At 33.0% G+C, this 15,738-nt stretch overlaps 1 long non-coding RNA gene across 1 annotated transcript; it reads right to left on the bottom strand.

Annotated features, from left to right (window-relative positions):
* Nucleotides 1–981: 981 nt before the first annotated feature.
* LOC149200118 (uncharacterized) lies at nucleotides 982–1,796 on the bottom strand. Its single transcript, XR_016253335.1, has 2 exons — nucleotides 1,723–1,796; nucleotides 982–1,148 (listed from the first exon to the last, which is right to left on the bottom strand). It is a non-coding gene; the product is annotated as an uncharacterized LOC149200118 (long non-coding RNA).
* Between the last annotated feature and the right edge of the window lie 13,942 nt (nucleotides 1,797–15,738).

The raw sequence follows: 15,738 nt of genomic DNA, 5'->3' as shown, positions 1-15,738 counted from the left end.
AGAAGAGTAAGAGTAAGCTGAAATAGCCAAATCAGAGCAGCATTCAGATGCCGAAGTTCCTGGCATAAGTGCAAAGATTCAGAGCTCTCCCGCTTCTCAGAGCAACCCAAGCTTCAGAAAACGGAAAAGGAAGCAAGAAAATGACAAAATTTTTAGGGTTGACATTGCCAAGGCAGAGGAGGAGGATGTGCTGGAGCATCTCAAAGCAGAGGAATGTCGGTATTTTGTCAAGTATTTTGGTGAACTTCTGCCAAATTTCACACCCGACGACGCTGTGCTGAAGGAGACTGCCAATTTGAGCCAGAAATTGGAAGTCTGCAAGAGACTAATAGGCCGAGTCGGGCGGTTTATCAGAGAAAAGAACGTGGAGTTAGAAGCTGAGAACGCTAGGTTTAAAGAATTAGAGGAATTCCTTAGCAGGGAACAAAAATTCAAGGAAGAGTTGAGAAACAGGCTGGTTGAGCTGCAAGACACAGTGAAAGCTATTGTTGTTACTACCGAGGAAGGAAGCAAGTATGTTTTCAAATTTTTTCCCTCTTTTATCGCATTTAATTAGGGCTTGAATTCCGCAAATGCCTGTACTTTATTGTCTGAAGTATGTTTGAAGTACTGTTTAAAGCATTAGAGAATATCTTGATTTTTTTTCATTCAATGCTTGTAGCTTACTGCTTGAAATTGAATGTTTGAAGACCATACTTTGCACGAGGTGCTCAATTGTTGTTCCGGACAGAACTTCATTCCTAATATCAATTCACATTCCACACCCGCTTTTTATTCAAAGATAAAATAATGAAATTGAAATGCCGCTGGTGAAAAATTATTAAGAATGGTATTGAATGGTCTATGAAATCGAAAACAATCAAACCATTCTTTTGTGCTTTTAGTTAATTACCTCACTGGCTTTGTTTCTTCACCAAGATGGCCCCAGGCTTTTAATAGTACCCTAATTAATCTGAGGACCAAACAAGTCAACTGCTCAGGTACCCTCACCACCACCTTCGGTTTCATTGTCCGAAACAACGACTGTAGATTACCTGTGGGAAGGCGAAGTTTTCTTTTTAGCACTTCTGCCCTCTACACAATGTAATTTTTTTTTTTGTACTTCTGCACTACACACCATGTATTAAAATTATGCACTCATCTCCATCCTGGTCACATATGTAAAAGATCTGCAATATTAGATAGAGTAATAGCATAACACTCTCAGTGCACCTGAATAGTAACTCACGAAATTAGTTTTCTTTAGATTAATTTTCAGCATAAATAAATACTGAAAATAAAATGATTATTGTAAATAGAATACAGAAGGGAGGATAATCCTAGAAATAAATGTCATCATCCCATATTTTCTATTCGGAAAAATTAATTTATACCTTGTCTTCTGTGGTGTAGGTGCAGATGAAAGGAGCCTTCTACTTCTGCCCTCTACACAATGTAATTTTTTTTTGTACTTCTGCACTGCACACCATGTATTAAAATTATGCACTCATCTCCATCTTGGTCACATATGTAAAAGATCTGCAATATTAGATAGAGTAATAGCATAACACTCTTAGTGCACCTGAATAGTAACTCACGAAATTAGTTTTTTTTAGATTAATTTTCAGCATAAATAAATACTGAAAATAAAATGATTATTGTAAATAGAATACAGAAGGGAGGATAATCCTAGAAATAAATGTCATCATCCCATATTTTCTATGCGGAAAAATTAATTTATACCTTGTCTTCTGTGGTGCAGGTGCAGATGAAAGGAGCCTTCTACTTCTGCCCTATACACAATGTAATTTTTTTTTGTACTTCTGCACTGCACACCATGTATTAAAATTATGCACTCATCTCCATCCCGGTCACATATGTAAAAGATCTGCAATATTAGATAGAGTAATAGCATAACACTCTCAGTGCACCTGAATAGTAACTCACGAAATCAGTTTTTTTTAGATTAATTTTCAGCATAAATAAATACTGAAAATAAAATGATTATTGTAAATAGAATACAGAAGGGAGGATAATCCTAGAAATAAATGTCATCATCCCATATTTTCTATGCGGGAAAATTAATTTATACCTTGCCTTCTGTGGTGCAGGTGCAGATGAAAGGAGCCTTCTGTGGTGCAGGTGCAGATGAAAGGAGCCGCACAACTATAAGAACCAGCGCTCTCTCCATTTCTGCCACTCTTCCGTTGCTTCCACTCCTGCAATTGCATTCTTCGCCGAGGTTCTTAGAATGAATTTATCCAGTTTTCTAAAGGTCATAACACTTCGAGAAAGCCATGGCAGTTGTCGAAGCCATAGCAGTTGTCGACGAAGCCGCGGCAGCTGTACATGCAGAGACAGCGAGATGCTTGTTCTCTTAGTATACTAAAGAAATATACTATGATTTAAAGAAATATACTATGATAATATGCTTAGACCTGCTTGGTATATACCAAGGTGTCCGTGGATGCTGAGATAACATTTAATGCTGTCCAGTAATGCTAACATTAGTTTAGCATTAGTTTAGGTTGCAGGGACTGACAATTTGAAAATATCGGACAAACAAAAATATAACCTATTGTCTTCGCTTCAGATTAGCTTTGGTTTTTGAAGTCTAGCTTTGGTTTTTTGGAAAGAGGCCAAATAAGATGAAGAAATCAGCGTCCCTCTCAAAACTTTGGTTAACTTTGTTTATAGCTAACGAGCGGGAATAAAACTTTGGTTATCGCTGATGACCGGGGAATAAAAGCAGGTCAACTAATGCTATATCCGCCGGGAACGATTACTATAGTCCATGCCTACAGGGCAGGGACTAAAAAGAAGAAAGGAAAAGCCTATTAAGAAGAAATAACAACACTGAAAATTGCTACATACCTCCAACATCCATTTCAAATTTTTATAATAATGAGGATCAATAGCCTCAATGTCATGATATGTAACATTCACGCCAAGTATGTGCCTGTAAAATGATCGAGTAAAATAGGCATCTAGGAGTTGGCCATCTAATAATGCTTTTGCAATATGTAAATAACATAATCAACAAAAAAATCATAGAGCAACATATGCATGTTCTCTCTACACCACTGCGTATTTGTGTTCGTCGAGCTTATTTGCTGGAAGATTCATATAATCAATTATGGATGCGTTCAAATCAAGATCTTAATGGGCACCTATCAGTGCATTTCCAAGGAGAAGAAGGCATTGATGCTGGTGGGTTAAAAAGAGAATGGTACCAATTACTCTCTAGGATGATTTTTGACAAAAGTGCTCTATTGTTCATCATTGCTAGGAATGAATCTACATTTCAGCCAAATCCAAATTCGGTTATTCAAACAAAATATATATTTATCGGTTAGTCGAATTTGTAAGACATGTGGTAATGCTTCTCTTAAACTTTAGTGGATCATTAATCTGAAAGGGGTTTTTAAGTTTCATCTTTCCCTTAAAATATGCAAATATTTGTTATCCTCGTTGAAGTTTGCAAATGCTGGGATAATTCGGGTGAGTCGGCCACTGAAAGTTCAACTGGGCCTACCAATTGAAATATCAAGAAACTTCATGATATAGACTATTGGAAATACCATAAACGAGACATCATTTCAACAATATTATTAATTGAAATATCAAGAAGCCTCACGATCTAGACGATTGGAAGTACCATAAACGAGATATCATTTCAACAATATTATCATTTTATATTATTTAATGTGAAAGATATAAATTATAACGAAAGATGAAGAGGATCTGTCCAGCTAGATTGTTAGATTTAAACTAACAATCCAAATGCATTAAAAGGTAAATTTCATTTTTCTTAATAGTTATTAAATTCTTCACTATTATTAACTACGCAACTTGTTAAGTCGGATAGTTAACCATTTTTTGTTGCATGGTTAACACGAAGGCATCTGAGCATGACAATTTAGGAGGGCGATGCATTTTAGAGTTGGTCCGTGGAGGATGGGCACAAATGTCAAGTGGAGAGTAGAAGGGTGAATAAAAATATGTGCATAGATGTTAGACATATACGAGAAGTGGAGAGAAAAAGAGTGCATAAAAAGTTGTGCACAGATGTTAGACAGACACTAGAAGCGTAGACAAAACTAGAGGTACATTGATTCAAAAGAAAGGCCTATTAGTCTATCTCTAGTTTTGTCTAGACTTCTAGTGTCATATGTTAGGCAGACACTAGAAGTGTAGACAAAACCAGAGGTAGACATAGATGTTAGACATACAAGAGAAGTGGAGAGCAAAAGAGTGCATAAAAATCTGTGCACAGATGTTAGACAGGCACTAGAAGTGTATGATGGCATTATGACACAAGTTTGGCTCTATGACATAGGTGTTGTCCTTGATGGCAACTCACTTAGATGGCAGATCACTGTTCAGGCTCTCAAAATGAAAGAAAAAGATATATATGCAGTTTTCCTTTGACTAAGTCACGTATACACGCGCGATTTCCGATCAAAAGTCACGTATGCGTATGCACGGACTTTCATGCAGGAAAAAACGCGTACGTGTTAGAAAACTTATTTTTGGTCTATGGTATTTAGTCCTTGGTATTTGGACCTATGGTTTTGGACCATAGTATCTCGTCTAAAGTGTCGAACCCAAGTATTTGGTCCAAGGTATTGATTCTTTATGGTTTTGGACCATGGTATTATGTAAGGCCTAAGACTATAAAAGGGAAAGGAAATCATTAGGCATGGACATTGACCTAAGCATTGAATATCTGATGAAGAACTAAATCTGAAATACTGGTCATTGGGTATGGTGTATAGCTAGATCTGAATCAAGGAGGAACCTGAATGCAAGAAGAAGGATAAATACTATTGAGGGGTTAAGATATTAAGGCTTGAACAGTAGTATCTTTGTGTGATTTTGATCCGTTATTTTTAGTGCATGACTTGATTTATAAATCTAATAATCTGGGTATAACTGATGTCTGAATAAGTGAAAAGGATAAATTATCTTTTATAGATCTATATGCAGGTTCAGCGAAGCAAAGACGCGTATACATGTTGGTTCTATAATTCAAAATAGTGTATACGCAGGTTAGCCTTAATTCAAAAGCGTATGCACATAGGTTGTACACATTGAAGTAGCGTACGTCTCTTAATATATGTTTTAGTGACTTCTATTTATTGTTGCAATGGTCTGGGTTCATAATTGGTGTCTAGTTGCTGTTATTGTTTTCTGGGTACATCATTCAGAGAAGTGACTATTTGATTCAGTCTTGTTTGGTGCAAAAGAGATTGGTTGATACAGATATACTTGATGTTTGATTGATATTATTCATGGATCCAGTCTGAAATTTTATGAAATGTGGTCCCTGGAAGAAAAGAGAAGGTTGTAGCTTTCTGTAGGTCAGCACCTATGTACAAGTACCTCATCTAAGGGGGTTTTAGCTCCCTTCCAGGAGAAGTTGGTAGCCTTCTGCAAGTAGCAGCATGCATACTGGTATAAGACTGCACCAATACAAAATCATTGTAAAAAGAAGTTTCTAATTAAAAGAAGATAGAGATGAATTGCAGCAGGTGGTTTTCACCTTATATCTTTGTGTCCATGTGTGTGATGATCTGTTCTGTTTTACTGCTCCTGTTTACTATTCTTATGATTAATGAAGTCCTGATGCACTAATTAAAGATCAACAGTTAATGAATCTTAAGTTTTCTGATATACGCTTGTTTCTTTAGACACAGTAGCGTATACAAATCTGATTGTGAAATGAAAAATAATTGATTTGATAATACTGATTCACCCCCCCTCTTAGTATTATTTCCAACAGTGTAGACAAAACTAGAGGTAGACTGATTCAAAAGAAAGGCCTATTAGTCTACCTCTAGTTTTGTCTACACTTCTAGTGTCTGTCTAACACTAGAAGTGTAGACAAAACTAGAGATAGATTGATTCAAAAGTATCGATCTAAATACATAATATGTTGTTTATAATTATTATTATTTATGGTTTCTTGTATTTTTTTATGGGTGGTTCACGAACAGTGAGTGACTACGAGAAAATCCAAGTAGATTAACCTGAAGTAATATTTTGTTTATAATTATTATTATTTATGGTGTAGATCAACTTGAAGGGATCCACCCGTTGGCCAAACTAGCAAGGCCTAACCCCAAGGGCGTTGGGGAGATTTGACCCCTGACTTCCTAATAAGCGAAGTACTTGACAACAAAAACTTGACCAACTAAACTATCCATTAAAACAATGTTTTCTTGTATTTATTATAAATATAATAGATAATTTTTAATTTGGATTTTTAAGTGATTTTTATTATAAATTAAATTCATTTAAATTTAATAATAAATTTATCTTTTATGCATAATATTACTTTTAAATGGAAGTTAGTTTTCTTATTTATATTTATAAATTTATGCAGACTTATATCAAAAATTAAAATTATATTTACTATTAAGTTTTTAATTATAAAATATTTAATAATATTATTATATTAAATAGTTTAATATTTTTTTATTTAAATTTTTTTAATTTGTATTTTTCACGGAGTACATTTTACATATATATTATTAATGTTTATCAAGGGTTTATTGACTATTATTAGTTTAGCATTGACTCATATGTTTAATGTTTAAAACATTTGATTGGACCATAACTTGAAGGTTTTATTGTAGCATTTGCACAACATAATGCCATGTGGATAACTGTATCACATATTTTATGCCACAATTTATGGATATAATTTCAATATTTATGCATTAGTTTAGATATTTGTGTAGTGATTTTTTATTCTTCGGCTTTGAAGGAAGTAAATAACATATTTACTAATTACTTCCTACCATAATATAAGCAACCCTTTGCCAAAAAAATGGATAGGAATAAATATATTTACCAGGATTTACTTACCATTATTTATGTTTTCATTAGCACTTATGTGGAGTAAAATTGTAAATGTATAAACTTACTAGTGGTTACTACCCACCAAAATTTATGCAAATCCATGCGAGAAATTAATTTATCTTGACCAATTTAGATTATATTTTTTTAAACAGTTTTTTTTAGATAACATGATTTTTAAGTTGAGGTTCTACAAGACTTTTTAAACCAAAGTAATTGGACACTATTTAAGTATTTAAATTTCATATATTTATTTAATTTTTTATTGTCTTTTATTTGGTTATTAAAGAATAAAATATATGTTAAATTTTCACAAGGACATATATAAACTTAACATTTCAATGAATATTATATATATATTTTTAAATGTGTATTTCTCTTTTATTTTTTTTGTCAATTTCATAATTTAAATGATTTCACTAACATTGACATAGGTAGATTATATTTTTTTCTACAATTTTTCAGATAACATAATTCTTAACTTGAGTGGTAGGGACTATGCTTTTCTACAACACTTTTTAGTGTAAATTAATTGGACACCATTTTAGCATTTGAAGATTATAATTTTTCTACAATTTTTCAGATAACATATTTCTTAATTTGAGTGGTAGGGACTATGCTCTTCTACAACACTTTTTAGTGTAAATTAATTGGACACCATTTTAGCATTTGGATTTCATATATTTAGTGTGTTTTTTAATTTATTTTATTTAGTTATTAAAGAACAAAATACTATGATAAATTTTTACATGGACATATATAACCTTAACATTTCAATGAATATTGGATAAATATTTTCTTAAATGAATCTTTCTCTCCTCTTTTTTTTTTTCAATTGATTCCAATAACATCGAATAATGTACATTGTAATTTTTTGTGTTATTTTCAAATAACATAATTTTTAACTTGAGTGGTAGGGACTAAGTTTCTTTACCAGAAGTAGTTGAATAACATTTTGGTATATGAATTTCATATATTTATTTTGTTTATTAGTGGATTTTATTTTATTATTAAAGAACATAATGCTATGTTAAATTTTCACATTGACATATATAAACTTATCATTCCAATGAATATTATATATAGATTTTCTTAAATGTATTTTTTTTTCTTTTCTCTTTTCTTTCTTCTTTATTGTAATTGATCCCCAATAAAGTGAATGTGAAAATCACTCCAACTTTTCTTGAAATTTGAAATAGAAAAAGTAACAATATGAAACCCAATAAAGTGAGTATGAAAATTACTCCAACTTTTCTTGAAACTTGAAATGGAAAAAGTACCAATTGTGCTATAATTTTTTTTCTAAAATTTAATACCAAATTATTGGATTCACAAATTTGATATATAAACCTGCCTTACTCATTATATTCGATGTATAAGAATACACCCCATAGAATAGCATTTTAGTTTAACCCCATAGAATAACATTTTAGTTTAACCTAAAAGAGACATATTTGTTTCTAGTTATAAAGTGACCTGTCATAAACAATACACCGGCCATAGAGTGGCATTTTAGTTTAACCTAAAAGGGACGTCTTTGTATCTAGTTATAAGATGACATTTCATAGTCCCACCGAAGAGTAGGGTGTGGCATGTCATAGACAATACACCAGCCATAGAGTGGCATTTTAGGTTAACCTAAAAGAGAAGTCTTTGTATCTAGTTACAAGATGACATTTCATAGTCCCACCGAAGAGTAGGGTGTGAGATAAGGAAGAGGTGAACAAAAAAAAAGAGCAGGAAAGAAACACATATTGAAACCCAGGATTAACATTGGAAAGAAAAATAAGCCATATGTTTTAGAATATAGAGGTTACATTTTCAATTTTAATAAATCATATTTTAAAAATGAAATTAAATTAATTTAGATATAATTAATTTATAATAATTATTTTTAAATATAAATTAAAATAGAATAAAATAATAGAAAAGTTTAAACTTTAAAAATAGATATTTAATAATAATAATAATAATATTTATTTTAAGGTCATGACCAAGTCAATTTATGCATGATACCTTTTTGTTTGTGGGATAAGGGACCCACTTCCACGCATTGATTTGACTGTTAAATCTATGTAAGCATACATACTCTACCCCCTCTGGTTTTGAACCCGTGACCTCTTAAAAAAAACACATTTAATTATAACTTAAACTGTAATTTAATAATATATTATTTTATTTCTTTAAAAATGAAATTAAATTAATTTAGATATAATTAATTTATAATAATTAGTTTTAAATATAAATTAAAATAGAATAAAATAATAGAAAAGTTTATAATAATAATAGTAGTAATAATAGTAATATCTATTTTAAGGTCACGACCAAGCCAATTTATGTATGGGACTTCTTTGTTTGTGGGACAAGGAATCCACTTCCACGCATCGATTTGATTGTTAAGTCTATGAAAACATACATACTCTAACCCCTCTGGTTTTGAACCTGTGACCTCTTAGAAAAAAACACGTTTAATTATAACTTAAACTATAATTTAATAATATATTATTTTATTTCTACGTTATCATTTCAAATTTATAATTATAATTTCTATCTATTAAAAAAATATAATCTTATAAACTTTAACAATCTTAAATCTTCCATTAATAAGATAATTAAAAAATTACCCATGTTATGACAATATATTTATTATACTAAAAAAATATTATTTTACAATACTCTCCTCAACTGGAAAATTTAATATTTATTTATATTATCTTTTATCTTTCATTTTATTTATTTATTATTAACGGTTACACTTCCCAAATTTAAAAATAATGATTAAAATAATCAAATTAACATCCAAATTCAAATAAAACACTTTGTATTAATTACTTCATGTAATATCATTGAATAAAATAAAAATTGCGAATTTTTGAGCCAGAAGTCCCTGCCTTTTTGGTAGGAAGGCATTGTCTATAAAACTAAGTTCAAAGCAATCAAGCCATTGTAGCATAACATTTAGAAAGGGGAGTGTTTGAATAATGTTTTTATAATTTGAGGGAAAATTTAAAAACTAAAATAAAATTAAAAAAACCATCCACCATTTTGAAAAAAAAACACCCGAGGTATTACTAGACGACTGACAAACACCATTTAAGGGGTCGTCATTGAATCTATCCCGTCTAGCACCATTCATGAAGCAAGTACACCCTCAAATGCATTGTTGACAAGGACTGCTACTGAAAGCTGAAGATCTTGTGTTGTGCTGGTGAGAGAAAAGAAAGCCGATGAAAAATACGAAATGCGCCCCGCATTTTCAGGGACTGTTTTTTGTGCCGGGAAATCCAACGAAGGCCAGAAGTAACTCACATGCTAGGGGTTATCTCTACAATAATTAGCTATTTATCATTATATATACACGTCCAAAATCTTATAAATATTCTTCGTCTGTCACATGTCTGTGTATGTTTTGATACGAGTGATAAAATAACTTAAATTATAGAGTTAATAGAATTTGATTTCTTCTGGAATAAAGTGTGGTCGTTATTATTGGGATGACGTCGTATGACTTTCGTTTCTGGTCATCTGAAGGAAGGGACGACGAAAATGTCGTTAAAAAGTAGAATAAAAGTCATACGGATGCAAATCAAACGGTCGTTATGTTGTTTCCACGATTGAACGCTGGAGAAGGATGAGCTCCATCCTTACCTAGGTTAGCCCATCTCTTTCCCAAGTTTGTCTTCAAAAGTCTGCAACCCATCGAGTTCTGATTCCATGCTTTTCAGAGTTTTCTAGGTTAATTTATTGTTATAAGTATTGTTTTGCTTTTACTGGAAGTAAATGTCCTAGTTTAATGAGGCTATAATTTTGCTTGAAGAATAATGGAAATTTTGGCATGATTTTGAGAAAATCTGGCATAGTTTTTTGGAGATCGGAGTTATAGCAATCAAGTTTTAGGATTTTGAGTGCCCCTTGGGGTTCTTTACGGTATTGAATCCATTTACACCATCAAAATATGTTTTAAACACTCTGAGCATTATATTTTTGAAAACAAATCACCAGATTCAAGCAAGAATTTTGTGTAGCCTTAGTAGACAATGCTAAAGGAAACATGCATGAAACTTCATTTAATTACATAGAAGGTGTTTCTATGATGGGTTTGGTTTGTAGGTTTTAACCCTATACAATAATTATCTGCAAATGTATTCTTAAAACATACAAAATATATTATGGTGAGAACATAAAACAAATATACACAAATATTTTCCCCTGGATCCCAAAATCGAAACTACCAAACTACCAGATTGATTCTTAACTAGATCTACAAAATACCATGGGCAAAAAATCTTCATGCCCAGAACCATGTGTAAAACCCATCCACAAAACCATGGGTAGGTCTTCCCACCATCATTGGTTCTGTCGCCCATCTTTGGTCTGCCCAAATATTATTGGGTCTACATAAAACCAAAATTTTCCTAGGTCATTGCCCCGGACCCGTGCATTGCCGCCCATCTTTGGTCTGCCCAAATATTATTGGGTCTACATAAAACCAAAATTTTCCTAGGTCATTGCCCCGGACCCCGTGCAGGGAGACCCTATGAACTGTAGAAATTTTTGTGTAGGTTAACCTGATAATGCAATATACATCAAAGCAGAATATTGTAACCTACTCCTACTATCAATTTGTAGAAGCTTAAAGATTGAGCTAAACAATATAACCAAAAGAAGAAGAATCAATGCACAATACACATGAAAATACTTTGGGGAAAGCCTCAGCTAAAAACCCCACTATCTGTATTATCATACAAGGTGGAAATACATATGAATTATACAAAGCCTTAGCTCTCATAGCTAGCCAGCACTCAGTACAATCCTCACAAATGCTCACAGGAAATCTTGGCTACTCTCCATCTTTCCTCTCTACCCTCCAAGCTCCTCTTTCCTTGCGCTGTTCCTTGTGGATGATCAACCTTCTACAAGTGGAAAACTCTCACGCATTGTTCAAAACTGTGAAATCCTCAAGGAATGATTCCTTGACTGCATGCATGAGTTTTCTTTATAAGAAAACACATCCCACTGATAGTACATTAATTTCAACTAGGTCTTTCTCAGAATAGACATACATGAGTTTCTAATGAGGGAATCTTTAATTAACTGGAATACACTAGTTGAGTGCATGCATGCATCAACTGACTGTTAACTCTCTATTAGTTCCTGAAACAGTTTGGAACTAATTTAAGTGGACTTAACTCAGTAAATTAAGTTAACTAATTACAACTCAAATATAACTCAATCTTATCTCCTTAATTTAAGGGACTTCTAACTTAAATTTCTCCAACTAATTAATTCAAAATGAATTAATTAATTATTTCCAAGTAGCTGTTAAGACTAAATTCAATTTTAATTCACAATTTAATTCAAGGACAAATTAAATTGGAATATTTTTGTTGCCATATTTCAACATGAGCCCCCAAAAGGGGGTCCTATTTCTCCCCTGTGACCCCCCACGTGAAGTTTATCTTGGAAAGAATATAACACATACCAAACACACCTTCTGTGCAATTATCTACTTGCTAAAAATTCCACACACCAGTGTTCCTATTATGGCAACCTTTGAGTGTCTTTGTAAAACGTTGGATATATTAGAAGCGAAAGCATTCGTCTTTCTGCAAGCATTTGTTAATAACACGAAGACAATAAATTTAATGCAACAAAACTGCAATCGATACACAACTTGAAATGTGAGAACGGTGAAAACCCTACCGTTAACACAAGTTGTATTAGTTGCAAGTGTTTCTCTATTTTATCCTTCTCGTACACATGCAATCGTGGAGCCCATACATTGGGCTTTCGTTTTATTCTTAATTTTGGATCTCCACACATTATTTCGTTCAATATTTGTAGAGTTTGCATATGGTAGTGAACCTTGTCAGTTAATGTCCATACCCTGAAGGTATGGGTTCATGTTCAGAAGGGAATCTGCAAGGAAGGAGCTCGGAAGCAAAATCGAGGAGCTCATAAATATTGTCGAGGACCGCCAGAATCGATGAATCAATTAATCAATAATGTAGGTCTAGATTTGTATATTTTTCTTTCAAAAATCACTGCGAAGAAGTTGAAGTTGTTTTCAGTATTTATTCATATTTATAATGTCTGGGTATGAAAGTATTTATTGTGGAACAAAAGATTATTATGATGGAAAGTCGCCTGATTAGTAGAGGTAGTTCATAAACCAAAATGCCAGCACATATTATACTTCTAAACCCTAAAAATTTCGGAACAAATTTATCATCTAACCCATAAAATCCGCACATAGTTATTTAGGAACAAATTTATCGTCTAAACCGTAAAATTTGCGAATAGTTATTCTCCCAAACCCCAAAAATTCCAGCATGTACTCATCCTTCCTCCAAAGTGTTTAGACCCCCCTATGATTAGTTTGGTCATGCATATCCATCCAATCAAAGAGGTTGGTTTTCGTCTTCCTTCATCCAACAATTTTTTACCACCTTTCAAAGAACAATGATTAGATTTTGATTTTTGACACGAATCCAAGTGAAATTATGATTTACTTTCTAAAAATTTCAGACGCTTGATAATGAAAACTTTTAAAAACCATCTATGTATATATCGTCATGGAAGTATATTCAAAATACCTCAAACAATTGTGTTGCAACGATGGGAAGAGGGAAAATAGAGATCAAATGGACATAAAATCCAACAAGCAAGCAAGCCACCTTCTCCAAGCAAAGAGAAGGTCTGCTTAAGAAGGCCAAAGAACTATCCATTCTCTACGATGCAGATGTAGACGTGTTCACCTTTTCAAGCTCAGGATTTTTTTTTCGATTACACTAGTTCAGATATGAAAAGAATTTTGGAGCGTTACATGAAGTTGTTATCTAATTGTATGTTTAATCTATCAGGGTGCTTGAATAGAGAATTCCCAAAGTTGTTTTTACATTATTATTTTTACAAACTAGCTGCTATTTGTGTTCCCTCGGATGGGTGGATTCTTTTGGCTCTTCAAAATAAAGACCACCAAGGACTCCCAAACGAGGAACGTGATTATTAGAAGGCACAACTGAGTGGTGAAAGGCTTCATAAAAATCAAGGCAGAACGAACAAATGAAATTTGCATCCTTTAAACAAAATACTATCACCAAACTTGAGTCTAGGAAAACTGGTGTAAGGATCATTTTGTTTTGATGGTCATGTATCCTACAACTGCATCAAGTTCCTGAAAACGAAGGCAAAATTATAAAAAAAATATGATAAATTATATTTTTTTCACTACAAAACACAATTAGCTAAATGAACTCATCATAGCTGGGCGACGCAGTAATTCCCTTCCTAAATGTGATATACTCGACAATACAATTTAGTGTTTCTATTTTCTTTTCAAATTCCTTCATGCAGAACGCCATGGAGTTGTTTCCAAGGCACCCGTACTCTCAATCTAGTGGAACTTGAACAAGGATATGTTGTGTGATTTTCTAGTGCATGTGCATGTATATTCTCCTCATATGATTCTCCTCATAAGTCATATGGATTGTAACGATATGAATGAGGCAGGCAACCGAACATCTCAATCTTGGGCCACCCATTCCCAAGTGTTCACTAAAGGAGGGATTTGCAGGGAGTGGTACAAATTGACACCATGATTCTGCAACTTGTCTTCTTTTTAGTTGAAGTGGCAAAATGCACATATATATAGGATTTTAGGATCAATTATGGAGATAATTTTTTTCTATATAAATTTTGTTAGAAAATTATATATTACAAAGCAATGGAACATATGCAATATTTTGGAAATACAAACACAGAAACACATAAAACAAGAGAGACACAGGTATACCTGGTTCACCCAATTTAGGCTAGTCCACAAAGAAATAACTAGTCCCTACTTTTATATTATCTAGCAAAAGGAAGAGATAAAACCTACAACATATCTGCAATAATTTCCTCTTTGCTCTCACACAGTCCCCTCTTTCTTTCTCTCTTCGAATAATAATACACAGTCGCAATACAATTCTCTCATATAAACTGAGGGTTGTATTCTAGAGAAAAAACCCTAAATTAACATAACTTCTACTGTTAGATCATCCGCCTAATGAACTGCCTAAATTGAATACAAAATTACAATATTTTACAAGGCAATTTTTCATCTATTTTTAGCTTCGAGGGATCTTCCCCCAAACCCCCTCGATTGTTTTGAAAAATGTAACTAGGTTCAATCTTCATCAAATGTATTTGAGTCACAATGAAATGTATTTATTAAAATAATGAGAAAATATATTATTATGATTATTATGACTTATTAAAGCATGGGTTTCATGCTTTGGTCATCATGATTGAGGTCAAAGTCCCCATTTAGGACTTCTAGGATTTATTCTAAGTCATTAGAGTCATTGTCCATTTTAAGAGACCTTTCTTGGGATTTTGAATCATGTAAAAAGATTTATTATTGAGTCAAATTAGGTATCCTCCACACCAAGTCGGCCCCAAGGAGATCAAGTTGGCCTCAAACAAGGCAATTCGACCTAACCTCAAGTTTATATATACAAGAAGATCAAATTCATTTGGAGGATTCTTTCACTCTCACACAAGTTCGATATCTAGAAGAAAGAGTTGGAAAAGTTTGAAGTAGGAAAGAAGGCTAAAAGAAGTGTGAACTTGGAGAAGAAGGAAGAAGAAGGCAAGATCGAAATTTTGGGCTATCTCTCTCTCTCATGTGGATTCCTCTAGGAGATCGAAGTCTTTCTTGTCAAGTGGAAGCTACTATTTCTGCCATTTGCTGGATTGAAGTGTTGCTGCTTCGAGGTCGAAGTTCTGGGTTCAAGTTGCTGGAAGAGGAGGCTGACTTGGTGGTTGGAGGAGGTCCGTGTCTAGGTTGAAGAGTCTGAAGAAAACTATTGAAGGAAGAGATTTTGACAGGATTTTCCCCTAGCAGAGTGC

The sequence above is a fragment of the Pinus tabuliformis genome, chromosome 2_1, assembly GCF_031772625.1.
Source record: "Pinus tabuliformis cultivar Carrire ecotype Pingquan chromosome 2_1, CPIR1, whole genome shotgun sequence".
Taxonomy (NCBI): domain Eukaryota; kingdom Viridiplantae; phylum Streptophyta; class Pinopsida; order Pinales; family Pinaceae; genus Pinus; species Pinus tabuliformis.
This window is presented reverse-complemented; position numbering and strand designations above follow the sequence as displayed.